The 23489-nt window shown below is 39.9% G+C and overlaps 1 protein-coding gene across 6 annotated transcripts in view; it reads left to right on the top strand.

Moving 5' to 3' along the window:
* Positions 1–23489, top strand: part of GALNT1 (polypeptide N-acetylgalactosaminyltransferase 1) — a 95485-nt gene that overhangs the window by 5087 nt on the left and 66909 nt on the right. For 2 of the 6 annotated variants that reach the window (XM_068936185.1, XM_068936180.1), the window contains exon 1: positions 1859–1993. The exons of 1 other annotated variant lie outside the window; for it this stretch is intronic. The gene's annotated coding sequence lies outside the window, so the exon portion shown is untranslated. Of the gene's footprint in view, positions 1–834; positions 1267–1858; positions 1994–23489 lie in introns of those variants that run through there. 3 more of the 6 variants (XM_068936181.1, XM_068936184.1, XM_068936183.1) reach the window with 3 other exon arrangements.

Below are 23489 nucleotides of genomic sequence, written 5' to 3'. Positions count from 1 at the left end.
AATATTTCCAAAAATAGGGAAGCACATGGTGATCAAAATATGTGCACAGCAAAATATACTGAGGAAAAGGATTCCATATGCTCTCTGCCTAGCAAGCCAACCACTCGTCTTCAACAGATCTGCAGGGGCACAGAAAGATTCTGAACTCACTGGCTTTGTTTCAAGAAAAAAACAAAACAAAACAAAACAGTTACTGGGAAGCCTAACTGCCTTTAAAAAAGGCCTACGTTTATTTTGGGGGAGGCAAGAGCAAGTAGCACCAGCATATGCAAAGGCCTGCAGGAGAAAATAAACCTTACAGCTAGAAAAAATAAAAATATCATAAGGGTAGTGGCTATGGTAACCACGCAGCGGGTAGAGGACTAGAACCAGTCAGGGTCTGAACGGGAGGACCTTGAAAGAGAAATAAATGGAAGCATCAGTAAAATTCCCCACAGAACTGTAGTGACAGTATGGATGTGTTCAGCACTTGCTTGACTTTGTCTGCACACCTTCCTTTTTTTTCCCTGCCTTGTTTAAATTGTATTTAGAATATAGGGTTTCTGCCAAGGAATTTGCTAAATATGTTTATAATGTGCACAGCATGTTTTTGGGTCCTGTAAACAAATGCATCTTTAAGGTTATACATGATTTCAAAGACTAAGGTTTAGTTGCCAGGAAAACCCAGTATTTTCTCTACTGCACCTTTGTTACTTAGACCTTTTAAAGAGGGCATATAAACTCTGATCTATAAATTTTAAAAAGCAAAATCTGAGAGCAGGGGAAGATGAAACACTTCCCAGAGTTCCAATGTCCAGTATATGTTTGTTTCCAAAGTACTCTTCCAGCTGAATTAAATACTCTCTGTACGCGACTACTATTCTAGGGCACGCCTCTGAACGCTTTCATGCTGCCGTGGGTTTCATATCCGTGACCTGCTGCATCGCTCGGGGCCGCTGCCCCCCTGCCGAAGGGGCGGGGGGGGGGGTGTCCAGCCGCTATTCCAGTGCGAGGCCCTGGCGCAGCGCTGCCTTTCCGCCGTGGGTGCCCCCGGGCTGCGGAGCTCGGCGGCGGCAGCGTCGCAGGCCGCCTCTGAGGACGCGTTTCCTCCTGGGTCCAGCAGGCGCCAACGCAGCAGCGGCGAGGCAGAAACGCAGCGCACCTGCCAGCTCGGGGCGACCCCTGCACCGTTACGCGCAGCCACGCAGGAGCAGCCCGCAGGGTTTTCTCCCTGTAGCGCAGGCGCTGCGTCAAGTACAGCGGCAGGACGGGGACGAGGCAGGGCAGGCACGTACCGCTCCCGCCTCGGGCTGGCGCTTGGCCGGCCGCAGGCACCGCGCCTTCGCGCAGCCCGCCCGGCCCGGCCCGGCCCGGCCCGGCCCGGCCCGGCCCGGCCCGGCCCGGCGACCGCCGCCTCCACCGCCGCGGCCGCGCCCCGCCCGCCCGCCGTGCACATCCGGGTGAGGGGCGCGGCGGGGCGGGGCGCGGCGGGGCGGGGCGGGGCGGGGGGACGTGTCGGCTCTCCGCCCCTCCGCCTGCCCCCGCCCCGCCCCGCCCCTCCCCCCCCCAGGCCGCCGCCGCCCCCGCGCCGGGGATGGAGCCGCGGCGCTGAGGAGGGCTCGGGCGGCCGCGGCGCGCGGGAGAGCGGCGAGAGGCGGCTGGGGGCGGCGCCGCCGCCGGGGGATGCGGAGCGGGCGCCGCCGGGGCGCTGCAGCTGCTGGCCCCGAGGCGCTGAGGGAAGCGGCGGCGGCCGCTCCGCAGGGCTGCGCGTAGCCGCACCGCGCCCGGCGGGCGCAGGAAGCAAGCGGCGGCGGCGCAGTTTTCCGTGGCTGGCCGCGGAGCGGAGCGAGGCGGCGAGAGGGGGCGCCGGGTGGCCGCGGCCGCCGCCGGCAGCCCCGGCCGCGCCGCGGCGGCGGAGGCGGCGAGACCGGCCGCGCCTCAACTTGGTGCGAGGCGGCGGCGGCGGGCGCGGCTGGTCCCCGCCGCCCCCCGCGGGACCGAGCGGAGCGGCGAGGTGAGTGCGGCGGCGGCGGCGGCTCCGGTTCCGCTCCCCCCCCCCCCCCCCGGCCGGGGCCGCAGGAAGGGGAAGCGCGGAGCCACCGCCGGCGGCGGGGCCGGGCCGGGCTGGGGGCGGCGGCGAGTGCAGCCTCCCGGCGGCTCGGCGAGCTGCGGGCCGGGGGGGTGGGGGGGGCGAGGAGGCCGCCGTGCGCGGGCAGCCCGTTATGTAACGCGGCAGTAACGTCCGCGGCTTCGTCTGGCGGAATCCGGCTGGGGGTTGTTTTATTGCCCTTTTTTGTTTTTTTTTAAGTTCATTCATAAAGCTGGGGAGGGCTGGGGGGAGGCTGAGGCGCTCTGGTCCCCGGGAGCTGCCGCAAGCGAGTTGGTCTTCATGTGACTGGAGCCGCGCTAAGCGAGGGCTGGTACCTCCTTCCCCCCCCCCAGGAAAGCAGAAGTCGTCGCGTTGTGTCCATCGCCGCCCCCCTCCCCGGGTGGTGCTTAAATATGGCCACGTTTTTAGGTGCTGCTTGGGTTTAGCAGCAGTGCCCCGAACCTGTCGCTTCGCACGCGTACAGGAGGGAGATACTGAAATGCGAACTGATTTTTTTGTGCGGCAGCTGCTGAGAGAAATAACTTCTATGGCAGCCGAACCAGCGTCTGCTGTCTAATATAGATTATGTAGGCAGTACGTGAACGGTAAATGAACGTTAGCTAGCAGCTGTGCGAAGCCAGAACGATGTGACTAGCCATGTATTTTTATATACTGCTGCTCTTAACTTAGCTTCTCCGCCACGGCAGTGAAGATCAGGCTACTCTGAACACTTGGAACACCACAAAACGCGTTTTTCTTGTAAATACAAAGGGAGGTCTATAGTGGAGAAAGCATTTCGCTTTCCAGTGCCAGCTTCATCGTTTTCTGTGACTTGGGATTTTGTCCGTGTCCTTCTGTGATGTTGGCCTTTCATAAGTGGTATCGCTAGTGCTCTGAATTTGTTGCTTTTTTATCAGGCTTATCTGTAAAACATGAATGCAAAACAGAGAGGAATATTTTTCGAATGACTGTCTATAGGGAAATTGTGGCAGCGTGGCTGTCATCAGGAAATGATACATAATAGTACCTGGCAAGGGCAGCACATGTGAGCCACCCTTGAGATGAAGGTGATAATGATAACACCCCAACTATTATGGGATGCTGTCTGGCTTTTCAGAATTGTAAAACTATGTGAATGAAGATACATTATTACTTAATTTGGAACAGCACAATTCAAAGACACGAATGAAAGTCAAGGAAATGTTTTAAAAATACCATGTGACAGTCATTGCATAGCCCAGCGATGAGGTGGCACAGGTCCATTTTTATATAAAAATTAATCCCCCCCCCCCCAAAGCTACCCTTATCATCTCAAACTGGATTTATTAAAACAAGTCCAGGAATCAGCTATGCAGAGAAAGAATGGAGGTACTTCAGTATAAATTTCAATGCCAAATTGCTGTTTTGGCAAACTGAATCCTGCTGTCTTGTCTGGAAGAACTTCCTTGTCTCTGGTTCTGCCCTTCCTTTGTTGCTTGCACAGTGGTAAAGCTGCATATTAGCTGTCAAGTTGTTAGATACTTTTCTTTCTTCAAACACCACGCTATTTCTGTGATAGTCTTTGAGATAAGAACAAAAAGTAGTTTTCCAAGGGTGCTCATCTAAAAATAGGGTACTTCCAAATACTTAAATCAATTGTATGTGATTTAAATTACATTAAGTTAAGTTCATGAGACAAGGGATTCTTGACAGATTTTGCATTTTATATTTTTAGTGACTTTAGCACATGTGGTAAGTGTCAGACTATTGCACCTGGCAGTTTGAAGTTTGATTCACAGGACCAACACAGCACGGTACTCAGCTTTGCCATCTTCTCCAGTCTATTCCTCTGAAGGTCTCCTCTGTGGAAGTGCAGAAACCATCTTTAGATGTAGGTTTAACTGTATTGGGATCCTTGAATGCTGGCCTGAAAGTTTAAAATCAACTTCTTTTTTTGGTGTAAGATCTATTTAAACCCATTTTAAAAAAATGGAGTGGTGCTTTTGAGAGTAATACTTTTTCATACTCCTAAATCAATCGCTTTGAACAACAATTCTGGGATTTTGTTGTTGTTGTTAAATTAGCCAAAACGTGGGAGTCTGAAGTGCTATTGATTAGGTCAAGTTATGTCATATGTTTTGCATTCTAGTGTGGTTTTTAAGGATTTTGATTCTGAAAGTTTGTTTGGAAGGTGGTTACCCCCCCGCACCCCATAGTTCCATTTTAATTCAGTTTGGATTTTGGCCAACACAGTGACTTGAACATTGGAATTGTCACAGTGGAGCTTATTCTGTTCGTCTGGGTGAATATATTGTTGCAGATAGTTTTAAAAAGTGTTACAGGTTTCAAATGCTGAATACTTCTGTCCTGTTTTGGTACAGGTCTTGCATTAATACTTGACAGAAGTAGGCTTGAATCCTTAATTGTGATGCTCCTTATCCTGTTCCAGGTTTTTGTTAACTACAACTCATCCATGTCAACTTTCAATCCTTCTTTGACTATTGTAATATTCTTGATTTTTAAAAATGCACCATAGAAATGATAGCTCTGAGGTGTCTACTTCCCGTTCTCACTGAATGGCATCCTAATTTCTGAGGTGCAAATTATTTGCCTTTTGTTCACTTTGTTTAGACTAGTTATGACTGTGTATTTTTCCATGTCTTGCTTCATAATTCTTTTCTTCATATTAATGATACAAATTTCTAATTCTGTTCATGCAAGTTTCTTCAGATACTTAATCTAATCCTGCAGCAGCCTTTTCGAGACAGCGATGAAGAATGAATCACTAATTTCATATGAAGATACCACACTTTTGCTAGTGCTTGTCATTGGTCCTCTTGAATCCGAACATTTTTAATTTACAACAGCTGTATTCTCAGATTGAACAGAGATCTTCTTTGACTTCCACTTCTTTTATACTAGCTCTAGTGAATTTGGAACGTTGCTGACCATGTTAATAAATTTGTCTTTAATTTTCAGTACTACTACTTTTATATTTCTCAGCTTTGAGTTTCATGTGCTGCTGTATTACCTCCACCTCATGGTTGATTAGCTGCCAGTTGGTTACGTTTCTGGTCTTCTGTACTTAACTGGCCTATATAACTGTTACATTTTTACTTTCTTTTCTAGATTGTTAATAAGTGTCCTTAGGTGTCACTTGCTTTATGGATCCTTGAAGCATCCTGCTTTTAACCTTTTGTCATGTTGAAGTTCGACTACGTATTAGTAGTCTAAGCTTCTTGTTTCTTAGCTAGGAATAAAATAAATTATTTAAAACAAGATATAGTTGAAATTGCAAAATGTGTTTGTAGTACCGTAATCATAGACTTTACTCAAGTTTAGCACCAAAGCTATTCTTGACAGTACTATTCTAAATTTTATTTCCCAAAATAACATATTTTAACTGTATCCTTGTCATAAAAGCATTTTGACACCATCTTCCACTAATTCTAGCAAAGCCTTTTTTCCTTTTTAGAGTCTTTCTAGCAAGCTTAGTCCATTATGTGAAAAAAGCCCATCATAAAAATCAATGCGGTTGATATACTTTTAGCTAATGTATGAAAAAGCTCACTAACTGCTCTGTTATTCACTTTTTGTTTGCTTAAATATCGCTTACGTAATACAGAGGTCCTTAAGAGGCATTCACTTTCAATTAAACTGGAAGTGTGTGACTTTGAACATTGCATAAATGTCTTACATACGTACTATTATAATAACCCCCAACTCCTTGAAGCGTTCTTAACGTCAGATTCACATCAAGGTCTGATTATAATCCACTAAAGAGAATTAACTTAAATTCTAGAGCCCTGGACTACACAGGTTACTGAATGACAGTTTATAGTTTCTTAAGGGAAATGTGTCTTTGATTTCATGTATCTTTGTTTGAAAGGCCAGTGGAACTGAGGAGGAAATGTAAAAAGATGTCTTTGGCTGGCAACCTCAGTTGTCACTGAAAGGAAATGTGCATGGAAACCTGATCAGTTGAAAACAGGTACCCTTGACAAGGTGGTCTCTGATTATTTCTTTTGATATCGCTTCCCACCTTTGCTTCTGTTTTCCAGAGGTTAATTTTCAAGCCTTAACATCCCCCCTCTTCTGTCTTTAAGTGCTAGATAACTGTGGTATGGGGCTTGATTGTGAAAGGCCTTCAGAACTATCTTTTTGCGAAGGTATTTTTTGCGTAATATGATGTCCCTTAAGCTTTTTACATTTGTTACACTTGCCAAAGAATGGTTAGTATGAGTAACACTGTCCCTGAGCACTAACCTATAGTGACAGGACACAAGGCTAATGTTCAGGGAATAGTGAAGTCTAGCAAAGTGTGAGTGTGCTGTACTGTTAGTGAAGAACAATATGAAGCAACAGTTTGCTGCTAGGTCAGTTCAGACTGTAGGACCAACTGAAGTACAGCTGCTCTGAAACTTGTTCCAAATAGAGGAGGGACGAATTTTTAAACTTTTTTTTTTCCCCCCCTCCCCTGTGCTATGCTACTATCAACTTTTGGAACCTTTACTCTGTTAGAAAAATTTATCAAAAAGATCAGTTCAGTGTTCTGCTGTTTAGTTGAAAGAGTATTAGCTTCCTTTGGCGGTGGAATGTGTGAACTGCTCTTCTGTTCCACAGCACGAGTCTTTCTTTTTAGAACTTGGTCTTATAAATTGTAAGATAATGTAATTAATGCTGGTAAACATTTTGGGACGTCTACTTTGTTTTCATTAATGTTAACATTGGTTAAGCTGCACAAATGGTAGAACCTCTGGGAATTTTTTGTGGGATTTCTTACTGTAGATGAACTCTTACCATTTTTCTTGCAAAGAGTATGTCTTTGTAACAGGATGTGGTACTAGTTTTGTATTAAGTTCCAATAGTTCTTCATGTAAGACAAATCTAATTTGTGACTGAAGTGTTATGACAAAATTTGTCATCACAGTTATGTGGAACAATTGAATTGGGACAATATTCACCATCCACATTGCCTATGAAAGCTTGTAAAATGGGGTAGATCATGATCTTTGACTTTTTTTTAACAGTATGTCAGGACAGAGTCCAGAGCTTCAGCTGCTGCTTTCTATCAGCCGCAGAAATTATTTATGATAATGCATGAATACCTCATATTAAGTAGTTATACAAGAGACAGATAGACTATCTTCATTTTACAGGTGCAGCTTGGTAGAGTTGAACAGAGCTCGCAGAATTTTGGAACCCAATCTGGTTAATTTCCTATAATCACAGGTCGTCATTATTATATCTTTCTCCATGCCATTTACACCCACGCTCTGTGTGCTAGCAGTACTTTAGTGCAAACTGTGAATGATAACCAGAATTACATTTAAAATTAGAAAGGAGGTGATAATACCAGAATTCTTTTGGGGAGGAGGAGCGGGAAACACGTTTAAGTTCTTTAGAGGATCTATGAGGAACAAACAAGGGGGAGCAGTTTTGGTAATGGGTTGGAATCAATTGTCAGCAGGGAAAAAGAGGTTTGGAGGCACCCATTAAATATTTGAATGAAAGAGCTGACTTACCTGAAAGCAGAATGAAAACTTAGTCTAATGACCATGGACCTCTGTAAAGAGGAGGAGATATCTGTTGCTGGTCTTAATCAGATATCTCCACAACTGTACTCTAAAACGAATTTTACAGCGGTGGCTAGGATGAGGACAAGAAGTAGGACTGAGCATAAAGCCTTCTCCCACCCCTGCTAAAAATGCATGACAAGCTGTTGTAACTTCATGTGGTCACTTAACTTTTCTAGGGATCGCTTGCATCTGTGTGTGTTTCTCTTGCTCTCAAAAAAAAAAAAAAAAAAAAAAAAGGTACCATAGACTTGTGGATCTTAAGATGATGCAGGTGCAAATTAGCTGTAGATGAAAAGTGACTGGTCAGAGTTGTGCTTTCGCTCTTTCTGTGACATTCATCAGTTTGGTTACTATTGTGAATAATTTAGCATGAAGAACGACCTGGGATAATCTGTATATGTTCTGCTTCTGATACTTCTACATTAAATACCTTGAAGAGAAAACATTCATTGACAGATCATTTTTGAAAATATCTTTAAGGACTCATTTAAGTTAAACTAATGGATTTATTTGCTTTTCAGTTCATTGTATACTCAAACTAATTGGGATTGATGCACTTTCAAACATAGAAGCTGAATCCTAATTCTAAATGGAAAGCTATGCTTTGACTGTAGTTTCCAGAGAGTATTTCTGTCAGGAAATACTTCTTGGAATGTCCAGTTTGTGAGATAGGAACTGTTATAAATAAGTTAAGGATGCATTTCCAGTGCATTTATTTTATTTAGACCATTTTGTCATTTTAAACTCTATTGTCAGTAGTATCATGTGAGGAATGTAAGGTGGTCTGTTGTCTTTGAAAATGGCTAAAGACAGCATGCCAGAACAGTCCTGTTGCAAGGAGCTATTTGGAATAACTAGTATACTTAAAATAGCCAAAAAAACCCATGCAAGTGATGTATGATTTCATTTAACCCTTTGCCAATGTATTGCAGAGTTTTGCATTTTTTTCTCTTCTGGGCTCATCAATCAGAAGTTTAGGAATTTAAGTACCTATGTCACTTTCAGTTTTCAAATTCTGAAGACAGTGCAGATGTGTACACATCATGCAACAAATACTGATCTTTGTAAAGTGCAGCAGAGGTAATACAATTAAAATAGATTTATTTGAAATAAATCTTTCAAGTAAAAAGCACCCTGTCCCTGAAAGCCTTTTTTACCCTCAAAAGTTATAAGATTGAAGTCCTTTTCCAGGCTGGCGTTTTTAAATATTTGATTTTGTGGAGAATTTCTTGAACAGAGAGTCTCAGAAAGACTAAGTAGTGCAGTTCAATGTCTTTTTGGAGTAAGAAAGCACAGCACCACCTTCAGGAGCCTTATTGCAGGTTAAACATATGATTAATCCTTTGTTGTGTTCCAAACTTCCAAAGCTTTTGGTTTCTTACCACAGCTTGCACTTTGCTCTGTTTTTAAGCACATTCTGTTTTACCAGATCTTTTATAGAAAGAGTTACATGTAGGTAGGATGAAAAAAAATGCAGCGAGTTAAACTTTCAGTTGCCTGTCTGAAGTATCTGGCCTCTTTAAAGAACAGGCTGTTTGTTGCCTGATAACGTTCTGGAAGTGGACTATAAGCTATCTGTGGAAAACAACTCCCATCTGCTCAGTGATATTCTTTCTTTTGCAACTTCTGCTGTGGTTTATGTGGACTTTGAAGTGAATTGGGAGAATGAGGTGGCAGGGAAGGTGCATTGGCTTTTACAAGGAATAAAGAATTCCTAAGTTCCCTACTAAAGCAGAACAGAATGGACTAGCTGCTGAAATGTTAGACTGCCTACTTATCAAAAATATTTTTAACTTCTGGCATCACTGCTTTTATATTCATGAAAGTTGGATTGAAATGTTTTCAAAGTGCTCAGGTCAACATCAGTCTGGGGTATGGTTCCTGCTGTGCAGAGTTCCAGAACTAAATGGTCAATTATCTACCCTTTACAATAATTCTGACGGGTTGCAAGCATAAGTAGTATTGGTAATATAGCTTTAGAAAAACTGGTGTTCGTTATAGGTTTAGTATGCTTAAAAGTCTGTATTTGAATAAATTCATTTACGGCTGAACAGCAATTGCTGGGAACTTTGTTAATATTTTATGAAGTCTTAAGGTCATTTGTATACTTGTAGCTGAAATACTATTTTGTTGTACAAAACGTTACACAGTTGGGCAAAATTTTATTCCTTGACTATCCAGTAGTTTCAGCAGCTCTAACAGACTAGTGCAGAAAACATTAAATAACCCATAAAGTCATGTAAAAGTACAGTTGATAGAAAAATACCTTATTGCGGTACAGCAGAAGCAGAGTTACTCTGACAAAAGTATCTGAAAAGTCTTAACTTATACATTCAAAAGGCATGCAGTGTGCTTACTAAAAGTTGAAGGCTTTTTTTTTTGGTGTTACAGATTCAAGTACTTTTTATTTCATAATGTTATTTCCATTATTCCGCTATGCTGTCATCGAAGGAAATAAGGATGTTAAGGCGAGGGGAAAAATGGACAGGAGTCTAGTGAATAACCAGAGCCAGTTAAAACACTAAAGCGAGATGCACCTTGTGTGTGCAGGTCCAGCATAAAACCTTTTTCTTTATCAGAACATGCTCATCAGGCTGTGTATCCAATTTTACATTGCAGTCCTAAATCATATCTGCAAAAGTAAGTTTTCCATGGTGTCAGATGACCAAAACCAAGTCATCTTGTATACTGAGTTTGTTAAATCTTTAGAAAAGAAATTCGATAAAAAACAGAGAACCACCCTAGAAGTAATTATTTTCTTTTTCTCCCTCAGGTTTCTTTCTTTTAGTCCCTTTTTTGATTTTGCAGAGTTGTTGAATCCCATCTTTTATTTTGCTTTTCCATATCCAGGAAAACTAATCACTTTTCTGCAAGCAGTTAATGCTTGGAATCTGTTGTGTGCAAGAAACCGATTGTAACAATCTCACCTGTGATCTGATTTGTAGAAGTACAATAACATTTAATTTTCTTGCTCTGGGTTATCTCAAGGCTTTCTTATGCTGTTTTGGATGTTGCGACTATTCCATTTTTTCCCAGAGTAAGAACTTTTTAGGGCTGAAACAGTGGTTTCTCTACATTTCATGTGTGTTACGTAAACCTGAAAGATGCCTAAAAAAATTTTTTTAAACTGTATTTCACTGTTTTTGAAAAACTTATTAAAACATCTTAACTCCTGCCAGGAAAATCATGCCTTCTATTTTCTGTACATTGTGTCATCTACAACTCTGGGGATGACACTGAGTTGTGGTCACTTGTATTAATTCACTAGGTTGGATCACTGTAGGGTTCTTAAACGAAGAACCACAGTAGGATTGTTTTTAAAGTGAATGGGCTTTCTTTATTGTTGCTTCTGTGTAGAAGAGCACCGACTTCAATAGTGTGCAAGTCAGGGACTGACATCCAAATCAAAATTTTGACTTTGAGATTCCTTGCAGCTGAACTTCCAACTATGGGGCTGTAAAAACATTTGAAAACACCTTTCTCATGATAATCAAACCATGACCATGTTTTCTTGTAGAAGCTAATAAAATGGTGATTTGCTACAACTTCCGCCTATAGGGATGATCACTACAACCTATTTCTTATGTGTGGTCTATGGAAAAACTTCATGCTCTTCTAAGAGCGTGTGTTTGCTGCTTTATCCATCACTCCTAACCCATGCTGGCTAATTGCTAGTTTAAAACTGCTCACATCAATTATTGTGGTAGCATACCAGCTTTATGGTTTTTCGTCATTTGCGATTTCTGCGTTTCTTTCTTTTGCATGAGTATGTAATGTGTAGCTGGATGTTTCATTACTTTTTGTTTAGAAGGATGTGGTCATTTTTAAAGAGTGGCAGAGGTTAAAGGTATTTGGAACGAGTCAAGTAACTTTATGGTTTTTTTTAATATCTACTTTGAAATGTCTTTCAGACCTGGCTATCTGAAAGTGAAGCTCAGCTTCTTTTGAAAATCATCACTGTAGTGTAACTAGAGTTTTTCAGAAAAAGACAAAAACTACCTCAAAGTCAAGTTACTGAAAAAGTTCATTTTGCCATTTACTAGTACTTGAAGAGTGTGCCAAAATGGCACTATGTCTTATATTTTCCTTTGTACACGAGTTCTTGACATAATTTTATTGACCAGTGATATTTCAGTGTATTTTGAATGGCTTAATGAGTTCTTTTGTGTTCTAACAAAATATTAAGCCATTACATGGAAGGCAAGCTAAGATATGTCAGGAGAGGGAAACAATATTTATTTAACAGAAAAGTGATGGCTGGCATCATTGAAATAAGTTGAAATCTATTTGTGGCCAGGCATTTTGAGGCGGAAAAGAACACAATGGCCTAAGTGACAGCTACTGTGTTTAAAGAATTCCAAATCTGACTGGAGTCAGTTTGGCTGTAGAAGGGGGGATCGGTTTGGCTCTTGGTGGCAGCAGCTGGAACATTACTGTTCTGGGATCATGAAACTTTTCACGGGCTGAACAATCACTGTCAGACGCAAGGAGAAAAAATTTAGCCAGTCTTATGCAAGTAGCTATTAAGGAATCGGTTTCCTTTTCCCCCCATGTGAAACAAATAGCCCTTTGAATTTATGAACAGTTTGAATGCTGATGGAGGAACATTAGCAGAAAAGCTTGAAACTTATGAAATCAACTGTATATAGACTAGATGAATTTTAAGAGGCCTCCAGCTGTCTTGAAATTGTGTGTATGTCTGAAAATCTTTCCATTGTAAGTGAAGGTTTATGGAGAAAATAGTATTTTCTGTACAGATTCACAAAGAAATCTGAATAGAGGAGTAAACAAATTTTCTTTTCTACATGGTTCTTCCAGCTATGAGAAGTACTAAAGAAAAAATATAATATACAGAAAATTTGAAGGATGTATGAAAAACTTGGAGCCACGTGCTTTAACTGCATCTATTTGGATCAAATGTATGGTTTTCAAGCAAAGGAAGGGGCATTTGCTTAGCTATGCTAGCGTTGGCTATGGTTCTGTTCTTTGCCTGCAACTTCTCTGCTGAAAACTGGTATTATGTGTCCAACGTGTCAACGTCATGCGCTGTTACTGTCCTTGTTGTAAAAGCTAATAGGTAATGTTTGCCTTAGTAAAGCATCAACATTGCTTTGTTAGGAGTGGAGGGGTTGCCATTTGACCCCTTTACATTCATTTTGATCTCCTGAGAAAACTGGGTTCATAATGATTGCTCTGTCTACCTTCAGTTTTCCATCACCCCTTCCTCCTGCCCACCCCCCAACATAACTTGTAGGCAGTTTTTAGTCACTGTCGATAGGGAGACAAAAGTCCCAAAAATTCAAAGTTGCTGTAAGTTTGGAGAAAATGAGTGCTGTGGCACAAGAGACACAGATTAGTACTCCAGACAGAGGCCATGGAGGGATCTTAGCAGCTGCCTGTTCTCTTTGGGCTGGCCAGTTGACCAGTGATCCGTTTCTTTACTGACCAGATGGCACACGTGAACCTTGGAACAAGTCATAGCATGTGATACCTCTTGCTGAGCTGGTAATTAAGAGACACAGGAACGAAATGATAGTCTCGTGGGGAATGGAGGTTTTGAGCACTGAGGAAGAAAGGAGAGCTCATAAGGGAGAGGTGGCAAGGTGTTGAGGTTATTGCTGGTAACGGAAATCTATGGGAAACTGGGCTTCCCAGTTCTGCTTTTCACAAGGCAAGATAACTTGTTTTGTTGTAGCAAGGGCTGTTTGAAGATGCACTGTAATTTATTTTCAAGCATCAACTTTCCCAAAGATATTTTTCAGTGTGCTGCTGCTCCTACTGCAGCTGGTCCTTTTAAATTATAAAGAAGCAGCCAGCTGCTGCTACAGGGTAGTTTTTTAGATGAACACACTGCTGCAAGTTAAACCACTTTGCTTGCATTTACAAATAGTTGGTTGTGTTTCTTCTCTCCAACGCAAAACTTCCATAGTTTGCTTATAAACTTCTAAATATGGGTTTGCTGAATATTCTTTTATAAGATGGGAATAGTTTGCTATCTGCTCATAGAAGAGATAATTAGCTCATAAAGTGGCTATTTTTAGGTATAGTATCTCATGTTGTTCTTCTCCTGAAAGACTAAAGAGAATAGCAGGAAAGCAGACTGCAAACAAGATATAGATAAGATTAACATATTGTTCATACATGTAAAGCACGTAAACTGATGTAATTAGGGTTTCCGATAATCTAGCTCAGTTACTTTCCAAGTACCGTGAGGAAAAGGAATGAAAGAAGCTCCAGTCCACTGTCGTAAAAAGGAATATTTTCTCCCTTAAAATTAAACCTTTTTTTTCCTTCCATTAAAATTAAATTTCTTACTCATTATGAACGTTGAGGCTTATTTCTTCAGAACTGTGACAGCTTCTTGGGCAGAAGAATTGCATGCAGAAATTAATAAAGCAGCTGTCTGGTCAGACTTTCTTCAAATTCTATTGTTGGATATTTAGTTATGACCTCCTTTCTTTGATGAGCATAGATGCTACACAGTAGTATCCCAGAGACTATTAGGAAAGGATTACCTTCTTTCGCATGGCAGTGTAGTTCTTTGTAGTAATATTCTCCCTCTTTCCTGAATGAATGACATGATTTTAAATACCTCATTGTTATTAAGAAATGAGATGTTAATCCAAGTTTGATATATTCTTAAGTGTTGATACCTATACTTTCAGTACAGTTTTTTTTACCTGAATTCTCTGTGTCTCTACTGTAACATTTTAAGAACTTCCTTGCCATCAAAAAGGCAATCAGCAGAAGAGAGGCTGTTTCAAGTCACGAAATGAGCGCATCATAAGTTAAAGCATAGGTCTTAGGGTGTTTAACTATTTTTTTTAATTTGTTGCTAATGGCATATTACTTTTGTCTCTTCGTTGATTTGCCTAACTAGGATTGCTCTCTTTTTTAATCATAGTAACAAAAATTTGTAAATTACATGTAATATAATACATCCTGTTATATCCAAATTTCCATTCATTGTGGTAATGTTCATGACTCGTTGACTTTTTTTTTCAAAGCCTTATAAACATATAGCTGGGTCACAGAGTATTGAAATACTGTACTGCTGGCTACTCGGCTTGTAATTATTTCAGAATCTGGAATAATGAGCTGAAATAATCTGAAATAGCTGCTGCTTATGAGTTGGTCCTTATTAGTTTTCTGACAAAGTAATTTGAAGCTAAGTATCCATGTGTCATACCACGACAATTTAGCTTAGGTATTTTGGTGGGTGGTCTCCTGTTTTGGTGAGAGCCTCACAGGGAGGTAATTGTAAGTCTTAAGTTTCTAGTTATGGAGAAGACCTTAAAAAAGCTTTTTCAGCTGGCAACGTTTCTCTAGTTGCTAATTATAAATTGGAATTGAGTCTCTTTAAAAAAGTACAGCTCATTTCCCATCTATACAAAAAGGTTAGCAGATATGTTCCTCATGAGCCAATGTTAAGGAATGGTTTGCTGAGGTATGAGTTTGATAAACAGTCGATCTGAAAGCTGAATGAGTTGGGAGGCTCTATTTTGGCCTATCATCAGAAGCACAAAATTGTTGAGAACTTCGTACTTGGTTTTCTTGGTGTCAGCTTAAACGTTGTTTTTGGTTAAGTGTGTTAAGATAATACGGTAGCCTCAGAGAGTTTCCCATCGTAGTAAAGGAATAATTTAAAAATGATTGAACAAAAATGTATTCATAATACTTTTATCATTTTATATTTAGCTATATTTTAAACTAATGCCTTCATTTATTTCTTTTCTGCGCGTGCTTGGTATTTTTGGTGCTTGGTGAAGTTCCTTTATGGTGTAACATATCTACTATTAAAGAAAATATTCAGATTTTATTCTTCTATAAGGCATAGTTCTCTCTATACCCTGCCCTTCCTCACAGTATAGCGATCACCTATACTAACTGAGACACTAGTTATTTTCATTTGTAGGGGGTTGATCTAAAATGTAATTGTCCTGGATGGCTACATATGACTAGCTAACTTTTGCTGTGACACCTTAAGATAGGTTTATATTTGACAGGTTCCTCTTCCAGCCCTTTTCAGAATATTCAAATAAGAAATATTCCTCCTCCCTGAACCAGCTAGATGTTTTAGGGAAGCAAGAGTTCATACAGTTGACATGTTTCCAGTTTCTGAAAATATTAAATAGTTGAATTTATATCAGAATAGCTGATGAATGTTTCCAAAAGTGAAGGCATCTCAGAACCTGAAATCTACAGGTATCAGATTAATAATCTCTCCCTCATACTGTTACGATGTAATTCAGGATGTTCCTGCTCCACAGCAACTGCTAAAGAGCTTGTTCAAATCAAGATGGGAAAAAACCAACAGCTGGAGAAAATATAAGAAATAATTAACAAGTAACAAGCCTGTGAGATTTAATGAAACAGCAATGGCAAGTCCCAAGCCTGAAGAGTTAGGTTGTAGCTTTGTGAGCACATCAGTCTGCCACTGCTGCTGAAGGAAAGAGTATTTCTCTCTCTTTACCGTGCTGTTCTTCTACTTCCTTAGGCCTGGGTTGTGAACTGGATTTCATACTGCTCTGGATTACAGCTCACTTCTTGCTAAACTAGTTTTAACCCATATCCAAATGCAGTGTTGTCGCAAAGGAGGAAGCATTGTGGGGACAGGAATAAATGCTTGGGGACTAGGAGACGTTATAATGCTTTCCTTGAGCTGTAGTGCTAGTTGTCAGTGTTTGTAGTTATGACTTGATTTTGAGCATGATGCATGTGTAACCTGGATACCTTTCTTCCTGGACACTGAAGTATCTTCTGGGCTTGTATGTGTGAGAAGAAAAGTGGTATGAACAGCTCACTGGCTCAGCAATTGGCAAACTCGGTGGAACAGGGCATTTCTGGAGTATTTCTTGCCTTTTTTTCAGAGTTTATTCCTTCTTTCTTACCTTATTTTCAGAATTTTTTTATCTTAAGATTTGCAGCATGATTTGGGAAGCTTTATGCTAGATTGCTGCATTGCCAAAGACTGCTTTAAAACAGCAACACTTTAATTTTTTTTTTTTAATGAAAAGCTAGTTCATTAATTTGTTGCCACAGTTTCCTTACTTTTGTTACGATAATGTTAAGAGCTCTCAGTATTCTACTTCCATTGCCAGTTACTGATTTTGCAGAGGGGACAAGAAATAAATTTGCATCGGTATTACTAACTGAACGCATTGTTTTTGAAATTTGATAACATTTCCTGTGTTCCTTTGTTACAAACAAAACTTTGTGAAATAGGAACTGGTATCTCACCTGAGGCCAGGAAATCTTAGCCTGACTGCCTGCTCCTTAGAATAATGGAAGAAATTTAGGAAAAGGGAAGAGAGAAGAAGGAAGAAGGAAAAAAAAAAAAACTTCCTACTCTTGCAAATGAGAAATGATAGTCACTTATCAGCTCAGCTAAATTTCAGATACTGCTGCAGGCAGTAGAGCTTTGCTTGGAGACTGATGAAGACATCTGAAACTAGAATTCCTGTGGGAAGGTTAGTATTTATATGTAGAAAGACATGTGCTCACTTAAGCAGTTTGCTGTTTTGGGGTACATAGTCTCCTGTTGACACCGACAGTCTTGCTGAAATACTTTAAACCTAACAGAAGGCAGAAAACCGTTCATTCTCTACTCCCTTCTGTACATCTCCCTAAAAAAATTTACTTATAACTGAAGTGTTAATGTTTTCAAAGAACTGGGGTCAGCAGACTAGACTTTTGCAAGGGGAGGTACGTGTTACTTGTAAACTTTAAAAGAAAGGTAGCATAGAGTACTTTTATGTTCTGTAAGCTTACTGTTCCCTGAATTAGACTCCTTTAAAATAAGCAGTGCATTATTCTAAACTTGCTTCACAGTTATGAACAGCTTGTTCACCTCTTCAACAGCTGGCACAATTTTTTCCTTACTGGGGGACTGAAGTTCTGAGGTATAATAGGGCTTCTTAAAAGCTTATGGACAAGAGTGCGATTTTCTCATTTGCATCTTTGATTAACAAGTGCTAATTACATTTTACAAGATAATATTTCCTACTTAACTTGTAAGGTTTTCTTATGGTTGGACTTATTTCCTAAATTGGTAAATGTATAAATAACCTTTTTATAGTTCTGTATACAGTCATAAGTACTGTTTGATATTTATTTTTCTTTCACAATGAAGGTACAGAGCTGAATAGACAGGAGACTTTCCTGTGCCAGTGTGCTGAAATAAATGATTTCTCTGGGGTTAAACAGATATAATGAGATGTGTGAAGCAATAGTTCTACACTGGGGATTTTCTACCACTTAGCACTTTGTTTGTCTTCCTAAGAAAATATTATATCATTGAGATCCTTTGTAAATGTTGAAAAGCATTGTGAAAATTTGACATTTGCTTTTACAGTTCAGTAATTGATTTAATTTTAAGCACTGACCATTGTGAATGTGATGAGTCTCAGGGTAGCTTAGATACTTTCTCACCGCCTGTTTTCACTAGAGGTTTGTTAACTTTCAATAATATGCTATAGACTACTGTAATAGCGGGGTGTCTTTAAACCTGCTGGCAGCCACATGAGTTTTCATTTCCTTTTCTGAAGTTTTCCATGAAATTAAGACTTTTGAAATATATCAAATACTAATATTGATTTTCAGGGAAGAAAGAACTAAACCTTTGGTTGAGACAAATCTGTAGTTCTACTTTTCTGCTTACAGGACAGTTGCTATAAATTTTATCTCGTAATTTACTTGTTGCTCATGTCACCCACCAATCAATTTCTTAGCCTGAGAAAGGCTGGGTTTATGATCTTTTAAGTAACATTATAGTAGCATGTTGTGGCATATTTGAATGCCTATAGTTTTGTATTCCTCTGACCATCTAGGAGATGATAGGAAATCTTTGTAGTTATCTCTGTCTCTGTAGTTCCGTTAAAAAACATCATTGGAAATGGAGAGTTTGCGTATGACAACTTAGGTATAGATATCTTTTTCTAATGTCTGTTCTCCCCTACTCTCCTCCTGTTTCTTACAGTTATTTTCATGAGGCTGGAAAATGAGTAGTTGGTTTATTCTATTGCAAGTATTGTACTTGAGAATCTAGGCAATAGCCTTCTTGAAGCTCTGCTCAATGTTGAAGAAAGCATTGATTGTCATAGGACCTGCTATTTTACTGATGATTTGTGAGCTCAGCATTGATTGTTTTAACATATTCATAGTTAAGTATGTATTTAACTATTTTAGGTTCATAATTAAATAATGTGCTATTTTTGTTATATTTTTTTTTCCCTCAGTAGACTTAGGCCCTCTTTTCTATTCTTCCGTGCTTCATCAGAAAAGGTTAAACAAACGTGTTCTCATTTAAAGGCACATCTCATCTGTTTTTGCAGTATTGATTAGGTTAGTTTACTGGTGTAAATGGCATTTATGTTTCTCTAGCAAAGAATAGGACTCTGTAAGCGGTAGTCAAGCCTTATTCATAAAAACTAAATCAAGGAATCCATTTTGTGTACATGAAAATGTACATGGCATATGCACACATCTGTACAGGTAGTTGGGGCTGACCTGCCAGATGGCATGCTGGAGGGGGATGATGCTTCAGCCTCGTCACTGCTACTTTAAGGCTATTACTATACTGACAGGTTTTGTGGGGAGAAGACTTCCTGAGTTGTTGCAGTAGGTGATATTTATCTGATGCCTCTTGAGCTTCACGGGTCCTTTGTGGTGGAGCGTTCTTAATGAGGTCTCAGTAAGCACTGACTGGGGCTGGCGCTTTGTGTATGGGAAACGTCTCTAATGTCAGAGGCTTGCATCTGTTGCTGGCCTCGCCTGAGCGCTCACAGCTAGGGGAGAGAAGACCGACTTCTGGAGTTGGAACTGTTGTGGGATAGGATAGGAGGTGGAGGTTTTGGGAAGGAAGTACAGCTCAGACTTTAAGTATTCTGTAGCCCGTTACAATAGAAATATTACTGAAAAATTAAATTACCCACTCTTTGAACAGACATGCAAAACTGTAGTTGACACTAAATCTTACTTTGTGTTATTGACTTCTCTGCTCCTTTATAGTGAATGATTTCTCCGCTGAAGGAGCAGAGAGGTGTCTGCTGCATTTGTGCTGTGGCTCACATCCTCCATATGAAGCTCTGCTTGTTGTTCTGTGTTTTTGGTAAAAGAATGAGGGTAGTGTTCCCTGGTGGCTGAGGAAGAGGTGCAGAGGCTGGCTGCCAGCTCTGAGCAGTCAACACACAACTCTTTGTTGACAGTCCTACTAAAAGCAAGCTCGCCAGGATCCTTGATGCTCCATGCTCATGCTTAAGGCTGTTACACATTAATGCTATTTAAATAAATTGTTTCTGCTGATTGTTACTAATGTTTTTGTATCATGATGGTTCAAAAAGACTTCCATCCTTTTCATAGACTGATAGTGCTCTTCCTGAAATGCAAATTATTTTTGTTTTTGTCTTTCTGGAGAGCAGCTGTAAGGCTATGAAAATACCTTTTGATCTTTTTAATGTTGTGTGGTTTTTCTATGGGTGCTGTTAGAATTATGAAAAAAGATTTCTAATAGTCCAAAGACATCTAATAGTAATGGTGATGAATATGATAGTAAGCATTTTACTGTTGAGAACAGTAGATTGTCTTGTACTTTTATTCTCTTTTGCCTTGCTTTCTAGCAGTGTAGTACTGTCAGCAAAGTGGAAATGAGCTTTTCTGTAGTCTTCATGGATTAAAAAGAAAAGTAACATCTTACAGGTGACTTCTAAAAATAATTTGTACTTAAATTGTGTTTAGTCACCCTTGGTCCCTTTCACGAATGACTAATCTTGGCTTGTGTTTCTTTGAGTCAGTGTCCCAAAAGACTGAAGGTGGCTAGAGGCCAGCAAGAGGAAGGCGTTGTTGCATTGTTTGCATGGCTGCGCTTGCCAGAACTGTTGCTAGATTAGTGAATGACCTACTGATGAAGGCCAAGAAAATTAAGGGCATGCACTTCAGATGTCAGCCTAATTGGGCTAACTGGTATTTGGCAATTTTGGGGAAGTTTTAGGGAGGTGATAGTATGTTAACAGTGTATACTTTAAACCTGTAAGATGTGTTTATGATTTTGTTCCCCCTATAAATGATGCCTATAAATTTTTTTTGCTGAGCAATTGTATGCAGAAAAAATTTTGTATTGTCTCAGTTAAGAAAGATGTATTCAACTGATTGTTTCCCTTCCTGTCTTTCTGTACAAAATAAAGCAATGGGGAATTATGGAATAAAGCTATGATATTTTATTTTTGTAGATATTGCTGGTCAATCAAGACTAACACGTAGAAGATTCAGTGTTGTAAATGTGTTTTCTCTCTTGAGTTTTGTGGCAGACTAATACTATTTTCTCTCCTGTTCATGCTTTCCTGTTCACTTCCTTACCCTAATGCTTCTGACCACTTGTAGAGTCACTTCACTGGACTGATTTAGTAGAAAAATAAATTGATAAAATGGAGTAGTTGGTTGGTTACTTTCTGGGGACAGGATAGTTCGTTTTTTGTTTTGGGTTTTTTTTTTGACTGAATAAACATAAATTAACTGTACAGACTGGGAAGATAATGCATGACTAAAATCATGTAGTCATTCCATATTATAGTTGTGAAGAGGTGAAAGTCTTAAGTGGGATAAATAAATGTCAAATAAGAATGGCTATTTCACTGTTTGCAAGTGACTCTGCATAATTGTTGTCATTATTGGTGTTAAACATGAAAGAAGGACATTCTCTGAACGTTTGTTCAGTACAGACACTTATTTGAATAGAGATAATTATTTTTGCAGTTTACAGACATTGTGACCCCTGTCTATGGGTCTGGTCAGTGTATCAGAATGGCTGACTAAAAGCGTGTTTAGGTTTAAATAAAATCTCCAAGTATTAGATTCCAGTGATGCATCGCTTTTTATTCTCCAAAATACCTTTCTGAACTGTCAAGACACTCTAGGGTGGGTGCCCTAGCCTTTTTGAGTAGGGTCTTGTGCATGTGATGACAGAAGATTTGGCTCTTGGTAATGGACTTGTCTTTATTGTTTATGGAATTCTCTTGTTGCTTTGATTTTCATATTGTATGATCCTATTCATATGGATATTTTCTTAAAAAATGGATTTTGATCCTTAATTTTCAGGTGATTGTTAAAAGAAGGAAGTAGAAATGTTGAAGACATCACCCAAAACATCTAGCAGTATGAAACAGGGCCAAAAAAACAATAAGCAAGGGAGATCTCTGCCTAGAATAATCCATATCTAATTTTCATTTTATGAAATATTTGGACTTGATGTCAGGCCTTCTAAGCAGAAGCTGCTTGGATGCCGTTTTCTCCAAATTCCAAAATCCCAGCTCCCAAGCTTCCACTTTAAGTCTGTAGACTATTTATATGGACATCTTAAAGGAAAAGAAGTCTTCAGTTTGAACTGTGCAACATAGTAAGGTACACTGAAAACTGGTGCTCACTGGTAACCTTAGACTAAGTACTCACAACTGCTATTTCAAGAGGAGGGCTGTTAAATTAAAAGGCTGAAATTTTTAAAGCCATTATTATTGCAACAAATGCTTTCTCCTTTTTGTTCACATGCATCTTCTGTTGTTGGTGTCCAACCCACCTGCCTGTCTATATCAACAGTGCCTATAGGCTGCAAATATTTTCTGGGTAACTTACATTTTACATCAAGGAAATTAAGGGTGCAGTGTGGCTTTTTCACCTTGGTTTCTTTTTGCCTATTTCTGGATTAAAGACGGACCTTGTTTGAGTCTGAACTATCAGAAAATAATCTGCTAGTTTTGTACATATACTATACCTTAATTTTTGTTCTTGACAGGATTGAATAGGAAAAAAATCCAGCCAGAACAGAAACATACTGAAGAGATGTGGTTATCTCTAAGGCAGTATTCTCTTTGAACATGCAGATTTGCAAGACTTGTTGCAAAGATCAGAAGCACAAAGTTAAACCAATCTAACTTCTGCTACAACAGGAAGCTTGTGGACGAGGGGAAAGCCACATGTGATACACTTAGAGTAAACTAAGGAAGCATGGCCTAGATAAAAGCTGTTTTAGGATGTATGTAAAATCATTAGGTTAGCAGTAGCCAGAGTGTTATTTTTCAGTAGTTCACTTCCAGAAAGGGAGAGAATATTACATAGGCTTTTGTGTATTTGTTTGGTTATTGTTCTTGTTAATGAACTGGACAGTGGAATAGAGTATGATTATGAAATTTGAGGGCAGCAGGACTTTGGGAATAAATGCAGGTACATATGAAGTCCAGACAACAATTCAGAAGAATCTTGACCATTGGAAAGATGGCCTGAAAGAACAGGATATGGTTTAGTAGAATAAATTAAGTGCATTATGTTTAAGTCCGCAATAACACAAAAATATATTATGGGGAACAACTGCTAAGTAGTCCCCTCTCAAGAAACCTAGGACAAACAGTGGATTACAAATTAAATGAGATTTAACGAAGCCATATTTTTCAGAAATAAAAGATGTGAATAAACAGTGGCATGATCTGGGTGGAAGCTATGTATAGTTGAGCCTACTGCTCTGTTCTGTGTTGTAAGGTTGAAGTAGTGTATCAGTTTTGGCCGTTGTACTTCGAGAAAGATATAGGCACAGTTAATTTGCCTCAGGAGGACTGGAGATTTAGGAAAGATGATATCTGCAGAAAAAATGATTAAACTGGATTTTTTTTTTGTAACCTAAATAAAAGATCAAGGGAGAAGATGAATCTTTAAATGCATAGTTCCCTACAAGAAAGGGAACATCTGCCCTTGATAGATGTGCCTTCCTTACTAATGGCAACATGGACCATTCTTTGCGCTCTGCTTTCATTATTCACTTTTTTTGTTTGTGTGTTTTTTGTTCCGTTATTGATGGCCTAATACTGGACAACAGTGAGCAA

The sequence above is a fragment of the Struthio camelus genome, chromosome 2 (genome assembly GCF_040807025.1).
Source record: "Struthio camelus isolate bStrCam1 chromosome 2, bStrCam1.hap1, whole genome shotgun sequence".
NCBI classification, from domain to species: Eukaryota; Metazoa; Chordata; class Aves; order Struthioniformes; family Struthionidae; genus Struthio; species Struthio camelus.
Note: the sequence above shows the minus strand (reverse complement) of the source record. Positions and strands in the feature narration are given on the sequence as shown.